The sequence below is a fragment of the Sarcophilus harrisii genome, chromosome 2 (genome assembly GCF_902635505.1).
Source record: "Sarcophilus harrisii chromosome 2, mSarHar1.11, whole genome shotgun sequence".
Lineage (NCBI taxonomy): Eukaryota > Metazoa > Chordata > Mammalia > Dasyuromorphia > Dasyuridae > Sarcophilus > Sarcophilus harrisii.
In genome coordinates, this window is record NC_045427.1 from 418,624,092 (window position 1) to 418,633,191 (window position 9,100).

The following is a 9,100-nucleotide window of genomic DNA, read 5'->3' on the forward strand; positions in this document are numbered from 1 at the left end:
ATCCCATTCCATCTTATCTCCTCTAGCAGGATGCCTCTTCTAGCATTCCCACTCATTCATTTACCTTCCACCTCTTCCTCCTATTGGCTGCTTCTTTACTTTGTCAACATGATCGTGTTTCCCCATTCTCTAAAACCCTCATTTGATCCTGATATCATCTTTCCACCCTTTAGTGGTTAAATTCCTTAAAAAGGCCATCTACAGCTAATGTCTTGATTTCCTCTCCTAACTCTCTACAATCCAGTATCTGACCTTACCACCTGAAACTGTCCTCTCAAAAGTTTCTAACAATTTCAAATATAATGGCCTTTTTTTTAAAAAAAAATCATCCCTTTTTACCTCTCTGAAGTTTTTTACACTATTAATCACCATTTTCTCCTTAATACTCTTTTATTTGATATTATCCTATCTTGGTTCTCCCCCTACTTATCTAACCATTTCTTTTCAGTCATTTTTGCTAGATCCTTATCCAGATCATGTCCTCTATCTATGGATGTCTTCAAAGGTTCTGTCTTAGGTTCTCTTCTCCTTTCATATTATTTTATTTGATATCTTTAGAAACCATGGATTCAATTACCATCTCTATACTAATAGTATATTATTATTTATCCAGCTCTAACTTTTGTGTTGACCTCCAGTACTGTGTCTCCAACTAATGAACATCTTAAACTAGATGTCCTGTAGACACCTAAAACTCAACATGTTCAAAAATGAACTTTTCTCCCTCAAAAACTCTCATCTCTTCTTAATTTACCTCATACCATTGAGGGTTCTATCTTTCCAGTCCCCTAGGCTCTCTCATCCACTCCTCATGCTCTTTCATCACATCCAAACTGTTTCCAAGGGCTGTCAGATAGCTTGGATACACTCTCTTCTCTCCTCCAACACTGCCAGTCTTGATGCAGTTGTTCATCACTTCACATCTGTTGGTTGATCTCTCTGCACAAGTCACCTACCATTCCATTCTATCTTCTACTCAGCTATCAAAGTAATTTTTCTAAAATGTAGGTTTGTCCATGTCACATACCCCTACTCAACCAGCTACGGTGGCTCTCTATTACCTCCACAATTAAACATAAAACCTTGTGTTTGACATTCAAAGATCTTCATAATCTGTGCCTCTTCTCCTAAACCCCACCTTTCCCATTTTCTTACATCTTATATTTCCTCACATTTTTGGATTTAATAACATTGACTTACTTGCTTTTGTTAGGATAAGATACTTTGCCTTCCTACTCTGTGCATTTTCATTGACTTCTTTCATGCCTGAAATGTTCTTCCTCCTCATCCCTACACCTGGCTTCCTTAACTTCAAGTCCTAGGCAAAATACCATCTTCCACAGGAAACCTTTTTAATCCCCCTCTTTTCTAGTACCTGCCATCTGTTACTATCTCTAATTTATCCTGAATATAACTTGTTTGTACATAGTTGCTTGTATCATTTGTTTGCATAGACATTTTCATCTTTCCCTTGATGTGATCAATCCTTGATCTGTGAGATCCTTGAAAGCAGAAACTGTCTTTGGGGCGGGGTGCAAAGAAGATGCTTAAGAAGTGTTTACCAACTGTTTTGTGAAGAAACCTCATTCATAGATGCAAATCAGTATCTGTTCTAAAGAGTTTCTCGGTATATAGTTGGTGTTTAATAAATGTTTGAGATGAATTGAACTAGGTGAACTGGGTAGATGTTGTAGAGAAGCAAACAGGCTTGATATAAAAAAAGATAATTTTCAAATAATTTAATGTCTAAAAATGGGAGAAATTATCTAAATAGAAAGTTAGTTTCTTATTACTCAGGGTCTTCCAGAGAAGGTTTTGCATCATTTATAGTGCTGGAGAAGAAATTTTCATTCATGTATGAATTGGACCAGGTGACTTTTGATGTCCCAACACTGAGATTCTGCATAAAGTCCTATGGTTCTCCAAGAATGGCCCAAGCCTCCTTAGATTAGGAAAGGCTTAGACTATGGGGAAAATTTTGAGCTTATTCAGATTGTAAAGAAATACAATTCAATACCATTTAACTATTCAGTGATGAAGATGAGGGAGGATAATTATTGATTTAACAAGAAGAGGTGAGGGCAGGGGATTGTGGGCAGGGGGAAGAGTGTGAACAAAAGCAGAGGCAGGAAAATAAAAGGCACATATATGGAAAATAAGTAATTACTTTTTCTGCTAAGAATCATGGTTTTAGAGCTGGAAATGTGTCTTAGACATCATCTAGTCCAATACCTCCCATTTTTACAGATGAAGAAACTGAGGCCCAAAGAGTTTCTCCAAGATCAAACAGGTAATAATAAATGTCAGAGCTGGGTCCTCTGACTCTAAAATCCAGCTTTAAAAGTTCAAAGTGACTTTTTCTGCTTCCTGGGGTGGCAAATAAGAGGTTTGGAAATCAATTCAATTTGACTAGAATTATTTTGTAATTCAGTTTGACTAGAATATAGATTACGTGAAGAGGAACAGTACCATAAATTGGATTATTTGCCATCTAGGAGAGGAGGTAGGGGGAAGAAGGGGAAAATAGAACACAGGGTTTTGCAAGGGTCAATGGTGAAAAATTATCCTTGCATATGTTTTGAAAATAAAAAGCTTCAATTAAAAAAAAGAGGAAGAGTGTAAATAAAATAAGACCATATAGATAGGATAACATCGGGTGATTGAGAGTCTTAAGTACTAGACTAAAAAATCTGAACCTTCCTCAGGAGGCAATTTGGGATCATTAAAAAATTTTGAGAGAGAAATTATCATTTATAATACTATTAAAATATTTTACATTTATAAAACATATATTGATTGAAAAATAAGAATAGTAACTATTTTATAAGATGTTATACTAAGCTCTGGTACTATATCCTCCATAAGTAAGGCATGGCTTGATAACACCAGTATCATTTCCCCCAGCTTTATTTTATATTTTACTTTGCATTTATATGTTATGTCCCTGAATGGAATATAAGTTCCTTCAGAACCAGAATTATGTCTATTTTGTCTTTGTATTTCTATATGCTAGTTCATAGTAAGCTTAATAAATACTTCAATAAACATTTTCCTCATAACCCCTCATGAAGAGTATAAGTATAATTATCCTAAGGAAAATATGAGACAATAGATATTCAAGCAAATTAAATGATTTGCCCACAGTCATAAACTTCATAAGTGTCAGAGCCAAGACTAGAAGCTATCTTCTGTATGCCTCCAAATGCAATGATTTTTTCCATGACCCTATATCTCTTATCTCTACTTTAAAAAAATGAAGCAATTTGAAAATATTTTATGAGCACTTAAGGAAACTCTAAAACTAGGATGGCACAGTGGATAGAGTATTGGTCCAAAAGTCAAGGAGACTCATCTTCCTGGCTTCAGACACTTATAGCTGTGTGAGCCTGAACAAGTCACTTAATCCAGTTTCCTCATCTGTAAAATGAGCTGGAGAAGAAAACCACTCTGATATATTTGACCATAAAGACCCCAAACAGGGCCACAAAGAGTTGGGCATGGCTGAACAGCAACATAAAGAAAAATAAAAAACCTAGGGTAAATGCAAAAGTTTATACTTGGACTCAAAAAAATCACTAAATAAATGAAAATAAATTTAACTTTAAAGCAACCATTACCAGTATGAAATGGAGAAAGCATAGCTAGATAAGTTTGTATGAAAAAAGCCCAAGGTTTTAATGGATCACAAGCTCAATATGAGTAAGGAGTACATTACAGCCACCTAAAAGAGCTAAGATGACTTCTTTGTTCTACATTAATAAAACAATATGCAGAGTGAAAAAAGTGATAGTCCCCTTTGTCCTTCTTCTGGTCAGAGCACATTTGACATATCTTATGCAGTTCTGTGAGCCAAATTTTCAAAATGATATCAACAAACTGAAGTTCTTTCAGAGAAGGTCAATTAAAGAAGACAAGAACTATGTCATACAAATATTTGAAGGAACTGCAGGGTGTGTGTGTGTGTGTGTGTGTGAAGAGGAGATTTGAGTAGACATAAGATCCGCCTACAAGTATCTGAAGGGTTATCTGAAGGATTGTCATTAAGGAAGAAAGAATAGACTGATTCTTCTTGGCCCTGTAGAGGGAAAGTGGGGTGAGACTGGAGAAAGCAGATTTTGACTTGACATAAGGAAAAATTTTCTAACAATCAGAACTATGCAAAAATGGAAATGGTCATATCAGGAAGTAGTGAGCCTCATTACTTAAGGTCTTCAAACATAGGCTAGATGATCACTTATGGAGGGAATTCTTCCATAGGCAGTAGGATCAGATGACCTCAAAGGCAATTTTTGCTCTCTGACTCTGAAAATATTTTTTTTATTATCAATGCATTCAAAAGTACTAACTTGGAAATTGGGGGTGGGAAGAGTAGACTTTAAACATTACAGATGCTCTCCTAATGCTTCCAATCCCAGTTACTTCCACTAAAGCAAACCTACAGGTCCAGCCAAAGTTCAGCCCAAACCCTCCCTTCATAAAAAGAAGATGCTTCTTATCCTCTCCATCAGACAGCAAGGTCATTTACTTCTGCAAGACTGATATGGGGATAATTAAATCTGTCTCTCATTGGGATCTTTGTTGCTGGTCAGAATATGCCTAAATATAAAGACTCTGGATCAGTGTGTCCCCTTTGTGATCCAATGCTAGAGAAACTCTTGTTTAAGAAGCAGACTCAGAAAATTGACCAAGGTCAACATCAGTTCATTAACTGGGGATGTTTGGATACCCAACATGCAGAGGAATGGATTAAGCAAAGCTAAATCTCTGTAAAAAATAGATACATGGCTATCGTGGAATAGCTCCCAAGCAACTCATAGATTTAGAGCTGGAAGGGACCGTAGAGATCACTATACCTACCTAAGAGTTTGCTAAACCAATGACATCCCAGGTCTAGAATCTTATCTATTATTTTGGATATATCTTTTGTTTACTTATCCATTTACATGTTCTTTTTCTCATACCTAAGAACCTTCTCTTCTAAAGATGGACCTCTGAGTTTAGAGAAAAATGAGAGCAAGTGGTTTGAGAAACCGTGTTTGATTTCCAACCCTCTTATTTGCAACCTCAGGAAGCAGAAAAAGTCACTTTGAACTTTTAAAGCTGGATTCAGAGTCAGAGGACCCAGCTCTGACATTTATTATTACCTGTTTGATCTTGGAGAAACTCTTTGGGCCTCAGTTTCTTCATCTGCAAAAATGGGAGGTATTGGACTAGATGCTGTCTAAGACACTTTTCCAGCTCTAAAACCATGATTCTTACCAGAAAAAGGTATCCACACATTTTCATAGTGAAAGAATTCCCTCCCTGTACTTTGACAAGTACAAAACCCTGTACTTGTCTAATATAAGTGGCTGGCTTAGACTAACCAAGACTAGCTAAGTTCAAGGACAAAACATTCTCCTTGTTCCTGTTTTCTTCTATGACAGTGGGTTATTAATCTGGCCCCTTGGAAACACCTTTCTCTGGGCCTCTCTTGGCACATATCTCATAGCCAGAATAACCAAAATTTAACTATCAATAGCTGAAATTGATCATAGAAGCCAGCCATGGTTACTACTAAGAAATATATTCTGACCTCCATAGCCACTGACTGATGGTATCCACTATAAGTGACCCAATAATGATAGAAACATTCAGACCTATTCATGGAGACTTTTAGTCTTCTCAAGGAAGTACCAAAGTATAGATTTAGAGGATGAGTCCTACCTCATTTTACACAGAAGAAGTTTTACATAATGAAATTATTTTCCCAAGGTCACATAGAAACTATGCCATTTATATACATTCATATATACATTTTCATCATGGACCAGGCATTTCACTGAATCCATTTCCCAATCATTGGGCATTAGTTTGGCAACCTGATAAATGACCATCTCAGCTCTCTAGAAGGGTGTGGCTTCTTAGCAGTTTTGTCTTGAAGGTACTCTAGAGTATGGAATAGTAGAAAAGGCTAGATCTGGAGACAAATGATCTGGATTCGGGTCCCACCTCTGAAATCTGCTGGCTGTGTGAGCTTGGGCAAATCATTTAAACTCTTTTTACTTCCATTCCCCCAACTGTAAAATGAAGGAATTGAATTCAATGACCTTTAAAAGTCCCTTCACTTTTAAACTGACTATGTATTTAGGATCTATTATAATATTCTATAGTGCATCTAGGTAGTAATCTGGCTTCAGATACTTATTAGCTCTGTGATCCTGGGCAAGCCACTAACCCCTGTTTGCCTCAGTATCCTCCTCTGTAAAATGAGCTGGAAAAGAAGATGATAAACTCCAGTATCTCTGCCAAGAAAAACCCAAATGAGGTCACAAAAAGTTGAAAATGACTGAAAGATGACCAAACAACACAATATTCCACAATACTAGTATTTTTCAGATTTTTTAAAATACCAGACTTGTGATTTTGAAGGTATACTCCTTCCACCAGAGAAAACCAATACCAGCTCTGCAACTTTTAGTCTTAGCAGACTTAGAGAGAAAAGTTAATTGTCAAAGGTCACACAGTCAAAGTCTTCTAAAGTCAATCACTACACCAAGCTCTCTCTTCTAATAATGAGACTTAGATACAAGGCTCACAGCAAACCTACCATAAGGGAAGCTCGTGGCACTATGTAAAAGTGTTTATTATTATTACAAGCTTTAAAAAGTATTTTTTAAAAGTAGGGGGTGCTGGAGAGGAGAGTTATTTTTGGTAAACTTGAGCAAGAAAATACCTTTCTGTTCTGAGTTTCTCAACAAGCCCTACGTTTGTGTGAATCAAATTTATTTCAGAATAAATGCAGGAATTGACACTGGAAATTCCCACTTCAGCTGAAGACAAATGTCAGAGGGTGAATTATTTATCTGTCCCCTCTTGGATGGGGTTTTAGGCAGAATCTTCCTGCTGAGAGCAGAGCTGTCTCTGGCAAAGATGGAGCGTGCACAGGTGCCGTGATGCAGCTGCTGCTCACACACACAGAGAGAAGGATCGACTCCTTCGCCTCCCTTGTTCCCCAACTCCCCAGCATGGCTGGGTCTCTGTGACATCTGTCTTGCTTTGTAGATGGAAAGTTGGAGGATCACAATTATACCGAAGATCTCTTCTCTCTCTGAGAAAGTTGGGGCTGGGGGGGAATCTGAGACAGAGCAGATATTTTCCTATCACTAGCAAGTTGTGTGACCTTGAAGAAGCCAGAGGGTCTCAATTTCTTTACTGATAAAATGACCGATAAAAGAGGCTGAATTATGTTACCTTTGAGATCCCTCTGAGCTCTGATATCCTAGAATTCCATACTTGCAATGAAAGGTAACATCACACTTAGCTGGTCATTTTCCCTCTGGAATGTCAGTAGCACTGGAGCCTCGGGATTATTTTATGAAAATGTGAGCACTGGCAAGGGCAATGTATGTCAAAGAATCTGAGTTTAGATTTCCATTTGCATTCATGACCTTGAGCACTTAACTCTCTGGGCCTCAGTTTCCTTATCGGGAAAATGAGGGTGCTGGTTTATGTGAGCCTTAAAATCTCTCTTGGCTCAGACGTTCTCTTCAATCTAGCAACATCTAAATAACCCTGAAAGGCAACAACAACGGCCCTAACTAGACCGGCAAGTCCCCTCTGGAATCTCAGGACCATGGAAGTGGGGAAAAAGCTTTGTAAAAATCCAACCCACAAAGACCGTCCCCAAAAATCCGGATCCCAAAGTGTGAATTGTCCACAGCAAGTTATCAGTGTTACAGGACCTCCCCCTACTCTCCCCACTTCCAACTTGCTCCTGCACCTGCTCTGCCTGGAAAAGCACCGGCTTGGACAGCAGAAGTCGTGCCCTGCTTCTTCTGCCTATCCTACTCTGCCTCTTTCTCTTCCGCCCTCAAGGCGAGAGGTGAGCTGGGGGAGAGGTCTTTCAGACTCTCCCCTCTCCCAAACAGACCGCGTCTTCAAAGCTCACCTAAAAGAGGAAAGCGACGTTGGAGAGCATGAGGCGAAAGACGCCTTTCCCAAAGGAGCGAAACCGAAGCTAGGAGAGGGAGCTATCCAAGGTCACACAGCGACCGTGCGTGAGCCGGGCTCACTTCCCCACTTCCGTGCCAGCTGAACGGAGCCCCTGGCCTCGAGGCTCATTCAGGGGCCCAGGTGTGAGCCTACCCCTTACGCCCCACTGGGGAGCGCAGCCCCGCTCGCACGCGGCAGTGCTCCTGGGTGTTCTGTGGGACCTCTTCGCCTTTCCCAGCCGGAGAGCGGCGAGTCTTTCCCAGGAAATGGGGGACAGAAGCAGCGCTCTGGAGGCACACACACCCCCCCAGAAAACACAGGGCGCACCGACACTCACGGGGGTGAGAAGCACCTTAGGGACACGGAGCTAGGGAAGCGCAGGGATCTGTCCAGAACTCACAAAGCGGCACGCAGGTGCCCGCCGACCCCCGGAGGGCCCCATACGGACACGTCCGTCTGTCTGTCTCTCACACACGCGCGCGCACAGGCGCAGGCACATCCAGGCAAGGGGACTCGCGCGGACCTGGGGACACACACCCGGAGAGGCCGGGGAGGCGCCCGGCACCGTTTCACCGCCGGTTCCCGGCTTCCGAGGGAAGAAGCCCGGCGGGCGGGCGGGAGCGAGGGACGGGGCTTCAGGACCAGCGCGCTCAGCGCCCGGACGTCCCCGCGGCGGGCACCCGGAGCGCAAACACACAATGCACACACGCCCCCCAGTCGCGCCCCCCAAACGCGGCCCCGCCCCGTCCCGCTCCTGCCGCAGCTTCCAGCCGGCCACTTACCCGCGGCTAGGCGCGCCGGCTCCCCCTGCCCCCGCCGGCGGGCACAGCCGTGCCCGCGGGTGCCTGCCCGGCCGCAGCCGGCCCCGCGGGGAGCGAGCCTCGCTGCGCGGGGGGCGCGCAGGTCGCCAGCGCTGAGGGCCGATGCGCGACGGCTCCGACGGGCGGGGCGCACGCGGCCGAAGCCCGGCTCTCACTGCGGCTCCTGCCTCCGCAGCCGCCGGCTAAAGAGCCGCCGCCGCCCCTCCCAGTCCGCCCCGAGTCAGGCTACGCGCTCAGCAGACGCCGGGCGCCGCCTCGCGGCCGCCGAGAACACTGAAAATGGGGGGGGGGGGCACAGAACGCGA

The 9,100-nt window shown here is 42.4% G+C and overlaps 1 protein-coding gene across 8 annotated transcripts in view; it reads right to left on the reverse strand.

The window, feature by feature from the left end:
* RASGEF1C (RasGEF domain family member 1C) overlaps positions 1-8,814 on the reverse strand; it is a 186,953-nt gene extending 178,139 nt beyond the window's left edge. For 6 of the 8 annotated variants that reach the window (XM_031953806.1, XM_031953807.1, XM_031953805.1 and 3 more), the window contains exon 1: positions 8,757-8,814. The gene's annotated coding sequence lies outside the window, so the exon portion shown is untranslated. Of the gene's footprint in view, positions 1-8,311; positions 8,369-8,756 lie in introns of those variants that run through there. The other 2 variants (XM_031953803.1, XM_031953802.1) reach the window with 2 other exon arrangements.
* Between the last annotated feature and the right edge of the window lie 286 nt (positions 8,815-9,100).